We start from the raw sequence: 15,868 nt of genomic DNA, 5'->3' as shown, positions 1-15,868 counted from the left end.
ATACTTAGAATCTGTGAATATAGTGCCTGCTTTTCCATCTAATAGTCGTAAAGCTCCCAACAGTGCATATAACTCACAAGCCTGAGCTGACCATGTCTTGTCTAAGGGCCCAGACTCTCTGACTTGAAAAGTCTTTCTGTTAATTACTGCGTATCCTGACTTTCAGTTCCCATTAACTACCCTAGATGAACCATCTATGTATAATTTCTCTCCTTCACTCAGTTCTTCTTCTTCTAAATCTTCCCTAATTTTTGTCTGAAAATTTATTACTTGTAGGCAATCATGTACCAGGTCTCCTTTGGGCTCCCCATATAAGAAATGGGCTGGATTTTGTAGATTTGTCACTTCTAGTTCTAATTTAGGTGAATGAAATAGGATGCTTTCATATTTTAACAATCTGTCAGCCATTTCTCAGCTCTCTGTTGCAATACTCCCCTTATATTGTGAGGGGTAAAAACTCTCAATTCTCCCCCAAAAGTCACTTTTGTAGCTTCTTCAACTAACAAAGCCATAGCCACGATAGCTTGCAGGCAAGTTGGCCACCCCCTGCTAACTGGATCTAGTAATTTTGAATAATATCCAACTGGTTTTCTCTGCCCAGCCCAAGTCTGAGTTAGGACTCCATATGCCGTACCATCTTCAGTATTTACAAATAAATAAAAAGGTTTTCGATTATCTGGTAAACTTAACACAGGTGCATTTACCAAATCTTCCTTCAATTTTTCTAATTGTTTTTCATCTTTGTCACTCCACTTCACTAGCCCAGACGTTGCCAATTTTTCATATAAGAACTTAACCTTACTACTGTAATTTTCAATCCATTGTCGGCAGTACCCAAATAATCCCAAAAGCTGTCTAATCTGTCTTTTTGTTTTGGGCATAGACAGTGACAAAATTCCATTCACTCGATCAGGATCTAATCTTTTATGTCCCTTACTCAGCCAGTGTCCCAAATATTTAACTTCTTCCTCTGTAAATTGCAGCTTAGACTTTGATACTTTCAGACCTTTTAAACTCAGAAAATTTAGGAGCCTAATACTTTCGTCCCTGACAGCTTCTGACTTCTCCCCAGAAATTAACAAATCATCTACGTATTGAATTAAGACGGTGCCCTCACGGGGTTCAAAAGATTCTAATAAATGCTCCAAGGCTTGCCCAAATAAATTAGGGGACTCTGTAAATCCCTGAGGTAGGACAGTCCACCTAAACTGCTGTTTCCTATGAGAATCAGGGTCCTCCCATTCAAAGGCAAAATAATCCCTACTACTTTCCTTGAGAGGACATGCCCAAAAAGCATCCTTCAAATCAATGACGCTATAGCATTTGTATTCAGGGGAAAGTTGGTTTAATAAAGTGTATGGATTAGCCACCACTGGAAACCGGGTAACTGTTCGTTTATTCACCTCTCTTAAGTCCTGCACCAGTCGGTAGGACCCATCAGATTTCTTTACTGGCAAAATAGGGGTGTTATGAGGTGACATACATGGTTCTAACAGTCCCCGCGTTAAGAGTCATTCGATAATAGGCTTAAGTCCGACTCTTCCTTCGTGAGGGATAGGATATTGCTTTACCCTTATTGGCTCCTCTGAGTTTCTGATGGAAACTTCAAACAGTTTTATATCCAACTTTCCTACAGAATCAGGGGTATACCACACCTCAGGATTTATCCTCTTTTCATCCTCTGCTGTAAGGGAGTATATTTTAGCCTGTATTTCCTGCTCCTTTACTTCCAGATTAATCCCCAGTTCTATTATTAGATCTCTCCCTAATAGATTATATTCAGCCTCAGGAACTAACAAAAATGTTCCTAATGCATATTTATTTTGGGCTTCTATTTCCACATCTTTGATGAGGGGTACTTTAAAAGGTTCCCCTTTAGCCCCTACTACTAGGACTGTGTCTGGGGAGGTCATACAGCCCCGAGGTAGTTTTTGTACAGTTGATTTTTCTGCCCCTGAGTCCACCAAGAACTCAAATTCTTGTTGCTGAGGACCCAATTTGAGTTTTATCAAGGGCTCTGTTTTCTTTTGGGTCCTCAGCAGGTAAAGCCCCTGACCCCTTCAATCTTCCTGATAAATTCAGTCATCCTGCAGCCTTTTTCTGCAATTTCTCTGCAAATGTCCTCTCTGCCCACAGTAATAACATTCTACATCACTTAATTCTGACCGACCACATTCCCTGGGTAGTTCATGTCTAACAAATCCACGAGGGATCCTTCGTTTTTGATTTCTGTCTCCCCTCTGTCCTTCTCGTATAGCTGCCACTAAAACCTTAGTCTGTCTTTTTTGCATTTCCACCTGCTTCTTCTGCATTTCTTCTTGTCTTTTCTGTAATTCCTCCTGCTTCTCCTCCTGCCTTTTCTGTAATTCCTCCTGTTTCTCCTCCTGTCTCTTTTGCATTTCCTCTTCTCTCTTTTGCCTTTCTTCTTCTCTTTCTTCATCCCTTCGCACATATACCCTCTGAGCTTCCCTTAACAACACATCTAAACCCTTTATTTGCCAGTCCTCACTCTTCTCCAACTTTTTCCGAATGTCCTCCCATGCTCCCTGCACAAATCGCATCTTAAACACAGCTCCCCCCATCACATCCTCCTGCGGATCCATGCCAGAATAAAGTTGGAAGCTTTTCCTTAATCTTTCCAACCACTCCGTGGGTGATTCATCTTTTCTCTGGTATTCTTTAAAAACTTTGTCAATATTTTGTCCTCTAGGGACTGCTTCTCTTATACCCTGAACTATAATAGTCCTTAAATCAGCCATGTGAGCTCTATGGGGTGGCTCCTGGTTATTCCAGTCAGGTCTCTGAAGAGGCCACTTGGTGTCAGCAGCCGGCCCCTGCTGATGTCTCTGATCCCACTGTCTCATTCCTGCCGCTCTAATCATACCTCGTTCTTCCACCGTAAATAATATTCCCAAAATTGCTTGCATTTCTTCCCACGTATAAATATTTGGCCCTAAAAACTGATCAAATCTTTCAGATACTCCCATAGGGTCCTCTAGCAATTTCCCCATCTCTTTCTTAAATTCTCTCACATCCCCGTAATTTAAGGGAACAGATACAAACCCTAACCTAGCATCTTGTCCCCCCATTGCAATCTCCCTTAAAGGATATAACTGGGTTCTCATCTTTTGTTTTGCCTTATTCTGGCTCCTCGTTACTCTCCTGCTATCAGCAGGTGAGGGAGGTGAAGAGTTCTCAGATAGAAGGAGTTCTGGTTCAGTTGGGGCAGAGGGCTGAAATGCCGGTGCTGGAATGGGTGCAGGTTGTGGAGGGGGTGGGATATATGGTGGAGGGTACCTCTGGTAATCCTCCAGATCACAGTTCTTCTTCTTCTGCTTTTTATTTCTTAAAGGAAACAAATAATGCCTAGTGTCTGGTCTCATCCATAAACTAGCATACTCGCTTTCTTCTGCACAAAACGGCTCTTTACTATTCACATACAGATTTAGAGCCTGACATATCCAGTCCTCAAATGAACCATATACTGGCCAATACAAACGGTCCTGCCTTATTCGCTTCCCCCCCCATACTTCCATACAATAATGCACCATCTTTTCTCTCAATTTCCCTTTTCTAGAAGGATAATCATCCCAATACCTAATCATAACTCCTAAAGGACTATCTGGAGGTATGCTTGGTAACCTTACCGCTAACTCATTCTCGGGCTCTCTCCTCTCCTGCACGGTATCCTGTGACTTCCCCTTATGATCACTTATTCCAACCCCCTCCCTAGGTTTTTCCTCAGTCTTAGGATTGTCCTGACTTGTTTTACAGCCACCCATGGGAGCAGAAGATTTACTTTTCTTCTGCCCCATCTTCCGAAGTACCTTCACACACTCACACACACAATTCAATCGCTTCCCTCTGTTTGTGACTTGGCCCCTCGCGGGGTACAAGAACTGCACTAATAGGAGGTCCCAATCGCCTCATCCTATTGGACGTCTCACTCGTTTGTACTCCGAGATTCCCTCCCAACTGAGAAAGGGGTTCGCAAATACTTACCTCTCCTGGGTAAGCCTTCGTCCAGCTCCTCAGTGAACTGTTCCTTCCCCAATCAGGCGGCACCTGAAACCCTTACTCCCTCCTGGAGTAAGTCTCCGTTCGGACTCCTGCCAAACAGACCCCTTCCCAAATGAAGAGGATTTACCACTCACTTTTCTCCTAAGTAAGCCTTCGCCTGGATTTTTGTGCACAAAGATTACAGGGAACTGCAGTGATTCATTTGCTGATTTGCCTTCTCTAAATCTTTTCGGTCAGAAATCCCAGGGTCTGTGCCGCAGGACTCCCCCGGGACCGTCCAAATGGGGACGGAGGCGCCCCCCCCAGGAGGATCCTGCTGCCCAGGAACTCTGGTCCGAAGCACGGCACCAAATTGATATCGGTAAACAAGAGCAAAACTCTTTTAAAGTTTTACAAAAGTTTTATTTAAGGCAAATGAGCAAGCAGCGCTGGGCGGACGGGGTTTTTGCCCCCCCTCAACAGTCCGCAAGTCCAATAAGTTTCAGTTTTTCTTTTTATAGCCCCCAAATCTCCTCCTGGGTTTCTTGTTACCAGTTCATTCTGCGCATGCTCTGCCCTTGTTGCTAGGGAATCTTCTCTTCCCTGTTTCTTGTCCTTCTTATCAGCTCCTCCTGGCATCTTCTTTCTTATCAGGTCTGGCCGCCTCCTTCCTCTTATCAGATTGTGTCAGCTAAGAGTGTTTTTGTTGTTAGGGGCCTTGTTTCCCCTGTTTTATGTCTTCCTTGACAGGTTCTGCTGTAGTTGCTAGGGAAAATACTTTCTACATAGATATCTAAAATCTAGAGGTAACATAGTAGAATATCATTCGTCATGATAACATAACATCACAGTTCACAATTACAGTATTACAAATATATTTTGATAAGCAAATTATCTCTTTTTGTCTTTATTGACTATCACACTGCACATCTCCTTTTCATCATTTGGATTGGAACTACATACCATAGGTAATGTGTTTGGGCAGCACTTACCTAGCCAAAGAAAACAAATCAATATTAGCCCTGCTGAGGAGTGTCAGAAGTATCCCAGATGTGTGGATTTAGCTTTGCTCCATCACACTCTCTTTCCTTAAAAAACTGGTCAAGCTGTCACAAATGTTATGTTGGCTCCGGTGAGATTCTAAGAGGTGTGATCAGAGATTGATGGCTTTGGCAAGTTAGAATGAGAAGATGATGTGGAGTTGCTGTCTCTTGTTTTGAATGTCCTCAGAAATAAAACCCCAGACAAACAAACAAAAGGGAAATAAAAATAAAAAAAAGTTAAAAATAATTAAGAAATTGTAAGCCAGTTGTGTGTGTGTGCTCCCCCCTCCAAGCCAGCAAGACATGAAACAATTTAAAGTCCTGTAGATGTAGAGATGATGTGGGAAATAAAGAATCGGTTTTATTACAAGCAAATGAATTTAGCAAATCACTAACATAAGAGTTTTTCTTTACTAACCTATAGGGCGTATCGCGGAGCTGTAAGACGCCGGATTCAGCCTGGAACCGGTGTCAGGGAAACATGCGAATGGGAATAGGGAACTGTAAATGAATATTGGTAAGGAAACCCCTTATACCACATGGCTGGTCCTGGAAGCTGCCATGCTGCTGGACACTTCACCTCCCAGCACGACACAGCCAACCAGAAAGAGGGGAACGCCTCTTCTATGACGTAAACGGGGTTGAACCTTAAGAATGTTTAAAAGGCGGGACTTTTGAATTGAAGGGTGTGTTCCTGGGAATCCTGCGTGCCTAGGACACCCAACACGTGTTGTAATTTTTCCTTTTCGTTTTATTCCTTTTGTTTTGCAAACTTTTGCCGTCTTTCTAAATTCAATAAATGAGATTTTTCTCACAATGAAAAAGTCATATCTAAAATGTAGTGCTAGCTTGTTCCTAAGCTATTCCAAAATTCCTTCCCATCAGGTGCCAGGATGGGTGGGCAGGAGGTGACTTGCTTTATTCAGACCATTTTTGTACGTGTTATTGCTGCTCTTTCACCCCTCTCCCCCTATATCTGGGTTTGTTTCTAGAGCTGTTTTTGAAAGAAACACTTTTTTCAATCTCACACGTGAATATTTTTAAAGAAATACAAGACACGAAAATCGAGTAAAACCAATATTTAACAAAATGGTGAAATCACACTCTTTTATGTACTCTGAGCACTCTGCTACTGGCAGTTTGTATAATTCTCCATATATTGGAAATGTAACAAAGGATCAAGCAATTTTCTGTGTAGTCTTTATTTACTTTTAATTTTTTTTTTCTGTCATCAAATTGGCTGCAGGATTTGGTCCCGTCTTTGTGGAGGATGAATGCCACTGTCCTTTTATGTTTAACTTGATATTCTTTTGCTTAGGGGGACTGTCAGTGGGAGGGGGTGGTGGGAAGGAGCCTCCACTCAGGGGCTGGAGCTTCAGCTTCTAAAGAAGGCTGTACTTAATCCAAGAGCTGCAACTCAGGATTTCTCCCGGCATTCCAGAACTTTTCATTTAGCCAGCTGAGAGTGCCCAGGGCACAGCCAGGTTAATGTTTAACTCTTCCAACACTGCACTCATCCCGAGGATATCCTGTCATCCTGAGAAGAAGGAAGGGAGATGCTGTGCCTATTCCCTAGGGTTGTGCAGGAAGCAAAACCTTCCAAGCCGTGGCCCTTCTGAAGGAGTTGATCTTGTGTTTTTCCTCAGTAGTCAGCACTGAAAATTCTGTATCCGAGACACTGAATGAAAAGGAGAGTTGCTGAGAGGCTTCTTTGGGAGAGAGTGTTTTTTTGGTTTGCTTTTGTGGGGGTCTTTTAGTGCCAAATGAAGGTTGGATCATGAAAATCAGTCTTGTCACAGACAAAAATGGTAAAGGCATTTAAACGCTTTCAGACGCTGTAACCATTTTCCTTTCTTTCACTTTCTCACCCCTTGCAAATCAGAGACAGTTCCTAGAGGACAGGAGAATAAAATAAACAAAAAAAATAAATTATTTTTCTACTCTTGAGGCCTGTGTCAGGTCTGTTTAGAATGCATTTGAATCCTGCTGCTTCCATGCTCTTTTTCAAGGAGCACCAGATAAATACCTGTGAACTACTGAGATGAGAGTGATCATTCTTACTTCACAAAATGTTTCTCTTTTTTTTTCCTATCCTGTGTCCCTTTTGTGTTCTGTGCTATGGAGTGACTATATTTTTGCTCTAAGCTAATTCACTGCTGCTGTTTTGGTTACAACTAATGTCAAGCAGCAAACCTGTAACATGCCAGAAACAGGCTACAGTGGGTTGAAGACACAGCTTATGTTTGATTGTGTGTAAATACAGAGAGTTAGTTGGGTTTGTCTGATAGCCTGGCAGGAGGAGAGAGAAGCAGTACAAACTGTTTTCAGTAACTGTGCTGTTCAGACACCTGATAAGACTGAGAGTGCTTTGAATAAGAAAAGAATAATCAAAGTCCATTGGCACTGGCTTATCAGGAAGGAAGTAAAATGCCAGCACTTTTACATGAGCAAAAGTAAACGTTTTAGACACTTTGGGCCATTTTTCCATTGAAATTAAATAGCAGGGTGCTTTTGAGTGTGCTGTAATGAGTGGAAGGATTTATTATCAATGACATCAGTGTGACACTGAAATCAATGATATGTGATTCAACCAAGGCACCACTGTTCTGTACATTAGGTAGCAGTTGGGAATTTAGGAACTAAATGTGCACAAGCTATAAATGGAGAAAATGTTTAGATTTCAATAGCCCTTTGTTTGGCATTTATTCACCCAAATATGTTTCTTGGGAAAGGTAGTTTTCCAAAGGGCAGGCTTTCAGTAAAAGAAAGGTCATTGATTTAAGGGCTATTAAATTTTAGCTAAAAACAACAGGCTCCATTTGGGAGTAAAATAATTTAAGTATTTACTGCAGGCAACCTTCATGCTTTAGAGCTCTTGCTCAAAGGTTTCATTCTTCTATGAAGATGTCAACTGTAAATATAAAAATGCCTCACTGAAAATGTAATGGTTCAAAGATTCTAACTGAAATAAAAATTCCTGCCTGGGGAAAGCACTATAATCAAAATAATGTGGTCTTAACTTTTTTTTCCTGTGGAGGCCACACTTGAAAAGAGTGCTTCAAGGCAGCAGGGGTGGTAGGGAATGCCAATTTTTATTTATTTATTTATCCACTCTCCCCCACAGATGATGATAGTCCAGCTTTGGAATCAGCAACACACTTCAGCCACTAATACAAGGCAATATGTGAGCTGCTGCTGCTTCCAAAATGCAGTATCCTGGCATTTCAGTCAACTTTATATCTGGCCAAAAGCCACTTGGCAATATTAAAATATAGGTTCTGAAGCACTTTTATTTCTGAAAGCTTTTGATGTCTTTTTATATCTCTTTAGCATATATGAAATTTCTTAGGAGCAGTGGTCAGGATGTACACTTGATGGATGACTGGGGTGGGGAGTCTCCCCCCACCCCCTGCTTTTTTTTTCCTCCCCTTTAATTTTAAAAAGAGGTGTGATAATTGTGCATTAGGTAATGCTGGAACATGAATCCTGCAGGTGCAGCTGTTTGACAACATTAACATGGGGGGTTTGTACCATTGTTAGGTAAGTTAGCAGAGGTTTTCCAAGCTAAGAAGGACAGCCTGCTGCCAAGCTCTGGCATCTGTCTGAAGAAATCCTTTGCTTCAAGGATGCCCTGAGGAAAATGATGACTGGATGCTTTTCAGAAGGCACAAACGGCCTGTTTTTTCTTCCATAGCATTCAGAATGGGACTCCTTGTTCCAGCCTGCCTGCTCAGGTTTTTGTGGTGCCGGGTTAGGGTTTTCATGTGGTTTTTCTCTTGGGATAAAGTTGTGTACAGTGAATATTGATTATTCATCCCATGTCTAGTTCACTGTCTACATCTTGAATTTGACCCAGAGTCTGTATAAATGAGGAATGCATTGAAACAAAGTCAAGGATCCTTCAGTGACTTGTTTCTCTGAGTTCAATCTTCTGAGACCTCTCATGAGCCTGGCAGGGCAGTGCCTGTGTGCAGAGGGTCAGGGAAACAGAGTCCCAGCACAGCAGCAGTGCCAGGGAGCAGCAGCATTTGGCCTGTTGAGAGCTGCTCTTTTTCTCCTGCCACCCTCCCCTTCTGGGCCTCGGGTGAGGCCTCAGTGCTCTGGCCCTTGGTCCCTGTGCTGGGCTGGGTCAGTCCTGTGGCCATGGCACTGCTGGGATGAGCTGGGCTCCACTGCACTCTTTTCACCACACAAGGGGCTCCATTTGCTCAGGGCACAGCCTGAAGCCTCAGCTCTTCTTCTCAAGGGCTCTCAAGAACAAGCCCAAGGACCAGACTCTCCAGAGGGTCCTTGCATTGCTGGTTTCTCCCTGGAGTCCGTGTGCTGACCTCAGGGTCCCACTGTGGGGGTTGAGGGGCTGAGACTGCTCCAGCTGGTGCTGGTGGTGGCCAGTGCCCCTGGAGATGGCAAATGGTGCCTGAGGAGCCCGGGGCCAATTCTCTGCTGGGGAGCGGGGCTGGCCCTGGGGCTGCAGGAGCTGCCTGAGCTGATGATGTGCTGAGCATTGCAGACACAGAGGGCCTGTCCCTGAGCTCCATGGCCTCCATGTCCTGCTGCATGGCCAGACCTGACTGTGCTGCTCTGCTGGGCTGGGGCAGGGAGATGGGGGGACCAGGGAGGGGCTGGACTGGGCAGTGCCAGGGAGGGGAAACCCCCAGTGTTGAGCTGAAGTGTGTGAGTGTGCAGGGTGGGGGCTCTGCAGGGCTGAGGGGCCTCCAGCCCCTGGCAGTGGCAGCAGGAGCCAGGCAGACACTACCCCTGCTGCCAGGAACTGGGGGCGTGTGCAAGGGAAGGACTCGAGTCTCTGCACAGCCCTGGGGACTCCCAGTGATCCCAGTAAAGCTTCCCAGTTCTCCCCAGTCCTGGTTATTGGGGGGCAGTGGGGGAGGGGCTTGGGGGGAATCCCAAGGGGTGGAGCTGAGTTTGGGGGGGCAGAACCAGCCCTGGAGTAGATCGGGAATGGGGACCCCCCTGTGTCCCCCCATGTCAATGTGCTCTGGGGGAGCTTTGGGAGGGCACCTACCCCTCAATAAAGCACCCAGCGCACACCAAAAGGTGCTGGGATCTCCCAAAACCTCCCCACAGCACCTCAGGGACCCCCAAACACACTCAAAGCCCACCCAGGACCCCACCTAACCCCCTTTCTGGGGGTCTTCTCTGGGCACTGGTGGTGCTGGGAGCCCCCTTCGATGCGGGTGAGGAGCTCTCGGGTGAGCGGGGGGTGGGAAGGGGGTGGTCAGTGGGAAAAGGGGGGTCAGAGGGGATAAAGGGGTGGTGGGACCCCATATTGAGTGGGAGGGGAGTGGGACCCCCAAAAAGTGGAGGGGGGAGGGGCACTGAGGTTTGGGGGATGATGAGAAATGGGTGGGAGAGGTCAGAACAGTGGGGAAAGGGGAGGGTGGGACCCGCAAACTGAGCATGAGGGGGCTGGGGAGGGGGGAGATGATGTGGAAGGGGTTGGAGATGGGGAAAAAATAGAGGTTGGGACCGCAAAACTGATTGGGGGTAAATTGAGGATTGAGGGGACAATGGGAGAGTGGGGGGAACAGGGAGAAGGGTGGAAAAGGGGGGGTGGTCTGGCAGGTCTGACAGTCCCATGGGGGTATTTGGGCACAGGGGGATTGGGAAAGGGGGGTGGCCCCCCTGAGTTCCCAACTTCCTGTGGGGTGCTGGGGGCTGCTGGATCCAATCTCAGCCTTGGATCATGCCAACACTTTCAGTTTAGAGGAATTACAGAGGTGTGACTGAACCACTTTTGTCCCCCAGGTTTTAATGACGGCAAATCAGATCTATTGATAGAAAGGAATTATTTAGGGTTACAAAAGATCAGACAACAGATCTTCATCAGAATTACTTACTGCACAATACAAACACTAAAACTACCAGGAGTACAGGATAAAATAGGACAGTGCTCTACACTAAAGCAATTGTTGAAGCAATTCTATTAAAGCTGGCACAAAAGCAGTAATTGTTAATTAGAGATGGATGGAACTCCCCCAGACCAACACTCGTGAGGAGATCTCTGCTCTCAACCTCCAGCAGTGACCTTGGGGGGTCCCCAGCCAAGGCAGGAATCTCCACACATCCCCCAGGAAGGGTTCAGTTGGAAGAAGCTGCCCCTGGGAAAGGGGACTGGCCCTTTCTGGTTGAAAGGGATGGACTGACAGTCACTGGACTCCAGGGGTTGCCTCACCATCAGGGGGTTCATTCGGGGTGGATGCAGCGGTCAAAGTTGGGGCACTCATAGGGCTTCTCTTACTGGTGGGTCCGTTGGTGTGAGGTCAAGGTAGAGCTCCGGTGAAGCTCTTCCCACACTCGCCACACTTGTAGGGCCTCTCCTCGGTGTGGATGTGCCGGTGGGTGACAAGGGTGGAGTTCTGTTGGAAGCCCTTCCTCCAGTCGGTGCAGTGGAAGGGCCTCTCATCCGTGTGCGTCCGCTCATGCCTGAGGAGATCTGAGCTGGTCTGAAACCTCTTCCCACATCCCAAGCACTTGTAGGGACGTTCTCCAGTGTGGATGCGCTGGTGTCTGTGGAAGGTAAAGCTCTGGCTGAAGCTCTTCCCACATTCCCCACACGAATAGGGCCGTTCCCCAGTGTGGATGTGCCGGTGTCGGATCAGGGTGGAGCTCTGGCTGAAGCTCTTCCCACATTCCCCACACGTATAGGGCCGTTCCCCAGTGTGGATGTGCTGGTGGGTGAGGAGGTCGGTGCTCTTCCTGAAGTTCTTCCCACATTCAAAGCATTTGAAGGGCTTCTCCGTGCTGGGAGGGTGCTCAGGGACCACCAGGTCACAGCTCTGCCTCAAGCTCAGGCCGCCTTCCTGGCACAAGCTGGGTCTTTCCTCCTCACAGCACCCTGGGCTGGCTTTGGAGCCCCTACTGTGGGGGGATCTCCAGACCTTTTCCTCCCCGCTGCCTTCCTGCACCGTGGAGCCCTTCAAAATGGCCTCTCCCACCAGGGTCTGCCGGGGGGATTTGTCCTCCAGGCTCTCCGTCCTCAGCTTGGGGCCTGGGGCAGGAAGCAAGAAGGACAGGGAGGGGATTTGCCTCCGGCCTACAGGGAAGGCCAAGGACATCCCCCCAACTCCCGCCCCGGCAGGACGGCGGCGGCAGCGGGGTTGTCCTGCAGCCGGGGGCCATGCTCAGCTGCCAGAACCAGCACAACACTGGCCCAAAGGGCCACTGACTTCCTCCTCACCTGCCTGGGCGGCCTGCGGCATCTTCCTCTTCCTCGCAGCCTCCTCCTCCATCTGCCCAAGCTTTGGGAAGGACAAATCCTGATGGGGGGAAAAGAAGGGCTGAGCACATTGGCTTGGGGGTTCCTCCTGCCCAAGTCCATCTCTAGAACTCACCAGGCATCCTGTGACCATAAAAACCTCCAGAACACCAAGATTCAGCCCAGAAAAACCCAAGCTACTGACATTCAGGCAAAAGGACCCTCAGAAATAGCAAGAAGACCCTTAGCCCCCCAAACTGCAAAAAGTTGAGATTTAACTAAAAAACACTCCAAAATATGAAGATTAGCCCAAAAAATCTCTCAGAGAAGTTCCCCCTCTCTGGTCCTGTTCCCTCTGGGTTTCAGAGAGTCTCCCCTGAGTGACCCTCTGAGTCCTCTGGGGTGTTGGGGGTCGCAAGGGTCCCTTCTCTTCTGACTCTTGCCTTCAGGGTGCCACATTCTCAGACATTCCCCCTCTCCAGGTTCTCCACTTTGTTGTCCCGGGGATCCCAGGGGTCCCCACTGTCCAGGCTTCCCCTTCTCCATGCCCCCTGTTTAAAGGCTTCTGGGGGTCCCAGGGCTCCTCCCTCCCTGTGCTCCCCCCTCCAGGCTGCCGGGAGTCCCCCAGCTCCGGCATCGCCCCGCTCCGCCCTCCACACTTGGCAGCTCCCGGGCTCCACACCCACCCCCGGCTCTCCCGGGGGGCCCCAAAACCGCTGTGTCCCCCCTGCCGGCACCGGGCTGACAATGGAGCCGGCGGGGCCTGACCCAGCAACACCAACCCCCACCACAGGGGGGGACCCACATACCCCCGCCCACCGCCAGGGCTCTGCCACCAACCCAGCCCAGCACCCCCAAAAAACACCTCCTGCCCACCCCCAACAGCCCTCAAGGGCACAGCCCTGCACAAGGGCCGGCTGTGCCCAAGGCAACCAAACAGCCCCACAGGCGGGGGGACACCAGAGGCTGCCCCAGAGCAATGAGAGCAGGGAGCAGATTGGGCCCCGTGACACGTGGATGGGCTCTGGGTTCAGCCTGACCAGGAGCAATTTGGCACCAACAGCACGGCCCCAACCGCTGGCTCAGCACAGGGGGCCCGAGGTCCCCCCTCTCCAGGCTCTCGGGGCTCTCACAGCTCCCCCCTCTCTCCAGCCTCCCCCACTCTCCAGGGATCAAGTCATGGGGACATAGAGGGACCGCCACGGCAACCCTGCTCCTGGTCTCCCCCCTCCCCTTAGCCCCCCTCTCCCACCCCTTTCAAGGGCCGTTTCCCAATGTGGATTTGCTGGTGTTTGATGAGGTGGGAGCTCTGGCTGAAGCTCTTTTCACATTCCCCACATGAATAGGGCCGTTCCCCACTGTGGATGCGCTGGTGCCGGATCAGGTTGGAGCTCTGGCTGAAGCTCTTCCCACATTCCCCACACGTGTAGGGACGTTCCCCGGTGTGGATGTGCTGGTGGGTGAGGAGGTGGGAGCTCCATCTGAAGCTCTTCCCACATTCCAAGCACTTGAAGGGCTTCTCCCTGCTGGGAGGCTGCTCAGGGACCACCAGGTCACAGCTCTGGCTCAAGCTCCAGCCGCCTTCCGGGCACAGGCTGGCTCTTTCCTCCTCAGAGCACCCTGGGCTGGCTTTGGAGCCCCTACTGTGGGGGGATCTCCAGACCTTTTCCTCCCCGCTGCCTTCCTGCACTGTGGAGCCCTTCAAAACGGCCTCTCTCACCAGGGTCTGCTGGGGGGATTTGTCCTCCGGGCTCTCCATCCTCAGCTCGGGGCCTGGGGCAGGAAGCAAGAAGGACAGGGAGGGGATTTGCCTCTGGCCTACAGGGAAGGCCAAGGACATCCCCCCAACTCCGGCCCCGGCAGGACGGCGGCGGCAGCGGGGTTGTCCTGCAGCCGGGGGCCATGCTCAGCTGCCAGAGCCAGCACAACACCGGCCCAAAGGGCCACTGACTTCCTCCTCACCTGCCTGGGGGGCCCACGGCATCTTCCTCTTCCTCGCAGCCTCCTCCTCCATCTGCCTAAGCTTTCGGAAGGAGAAATCCTGGTGGGGGGGAAAACAAGGGCTGAGCGTGTTGGCTTGGGGGTTCCTCCTGCCCAAGTCCACCTCTAGAACTCACCGGGCATCCTGTGTCCATAAAAACCTCCAAAACACCAAGATTCAGCCCAGAAAAACCAAAATCACTGAGATTCAGGCAAAAAAACCATCAGAAATAGCAAGAAGACCCTCGCCACCCCAAACTGCAAAAAGTTGAGATTCAGTCAAAAAAATACTCCAAAATATGAAGATTCAGCCCAAAAAAAGGTGATGAGGACTGAATTTAACCCTCCAGCAGGAAAGTTGTTTGATTTCAAGCACGTCTTCAAGGGGCGCCCTGGGATTGGAGCCTGGGCTCTAATTAACCTCTCCTGTGCTGCCAAACAGCAGGAGCTGTATGGCCAAGGGACAAACTCTGTGATCCCTATCAGTGTCCATGGTCTCTGTCAGTGTCCTTCAGGGAAATTGGGAGGAGGAAATGAAAAAACTGGTTTGGAACTAAACTGGTGTTAAAGTGGGAAAAACCTCCTTCCACGGAAATAAAACTTAGTTTTTCCTGGGCTGAACAAGCTCATTCAGGAATGAAGGACTGGGACTTCTGTGGACACTTGTGCTGGTTTCTTTGGACACTTGTGTTCCTTCAGAGAGCCCCTGGAAACACTCTCCTGTGCACTCCCAGTGCCACCAGTGCCTGGGTCCTGTCTGCAGCAGCAGATTGCAGTGGGACGGGAGAAATGCTTTTCTGAGCCTCTGGGCTGGACACAGGCACAGCCTGACCCTGAACCCAAGGGAAACAAAGACAAATTCCACGGCTTTAGCTGGACCAAGACTGGGGGGGTGTTCCTGAAGGCAGCACTGCACCAGACTGTTTTGTGTGTGTGTGAGACCAGCAGAACCACAAATGCCTGCACAGCCCAGAGCAGTCAGTGTGGTGCTGTGCTTGCTGCTGCAGAGACCCCCAGGGAACAAACCCAGGCAATAGTTTGGGTTCATTCCTTGCTCTGTGTCAATGGAACAGAATGTTCCACAGGAGCTCTGTCCCCCTCTGTGGCACCGGGGGGCTCGAAGCTGAAGAGAGGGGGAGGTCAAGTGCAAGTTCCCTTCTGAAGTGTGTGTCCCTAAGGAGGACACTTGCCTTATTATAGCTTATTATTTGTAATATCTTACAGGTATATCATACAATACCTTAGGATGGATTCTATAGAATATGTGCCATATCTATGATACAGAATATATCTGATTATTGCTTTATCTGTCTGTCCAGACAGATATTGTGTATGCAGAGAGATTGTATTTAAGGGATATGTTCCTCTCAATACCCTGTTAGCTCCACTCCCAAGGCCAGCAAATTCCTGAAGCTCCCCCTTCTGTGCCCTGCAGGTTTTGGCAGATTTACAAGAGCAGGGGAATCATTCCCTGCAGCCCCTTTGCACTGTAGGAAATGGGAGCACTGTGCACATCCTGCTGCCTCCAGATTCCATTCTGGGGGTGGGAACGACCCTGTGGGGAGCAAAGAAATGCCTGGTTCTGCAGGAGCTGGAGATGCTCAAGGGGCAGCAGGACAAACTCAGGGGC

At 48.9% G+C, this 15,868-nt stretch overlaps 1 pseudogene; it reads right to left on the bottom strand.

The window, feature by feature from the left end:
• Positions 1–11,297: 11,297 nt before the first annotated feature.
• On the bottom strand, positions 11,298–13,947 carry LOC113981240 (annotated as a pseudogene).
• Positions 13,948–15,868: the final 1,921 nt, after the last annotated feature.

The sequence above is a fragment of the Neopelma chrysocephalum genome, unplaced genomic scaffold (assembly GCF_003984885.1).
Source record: "Neopelma chrysocephalum unplaced genomic scaffold, ASM398488v2 Primary Assembly neopelma1_96302, whole genome shotgun sequence".
NCBI lineage: Eukaryota > Metazoa > Chordata > Aves > Passeriformes > Pipridae > Neopelma > Neopelma chrysocephalum.
Note: the sequence above shows the minus strand (reverse complement) of the source record. Positions and strands in the feature narration are given on the sequence as shown.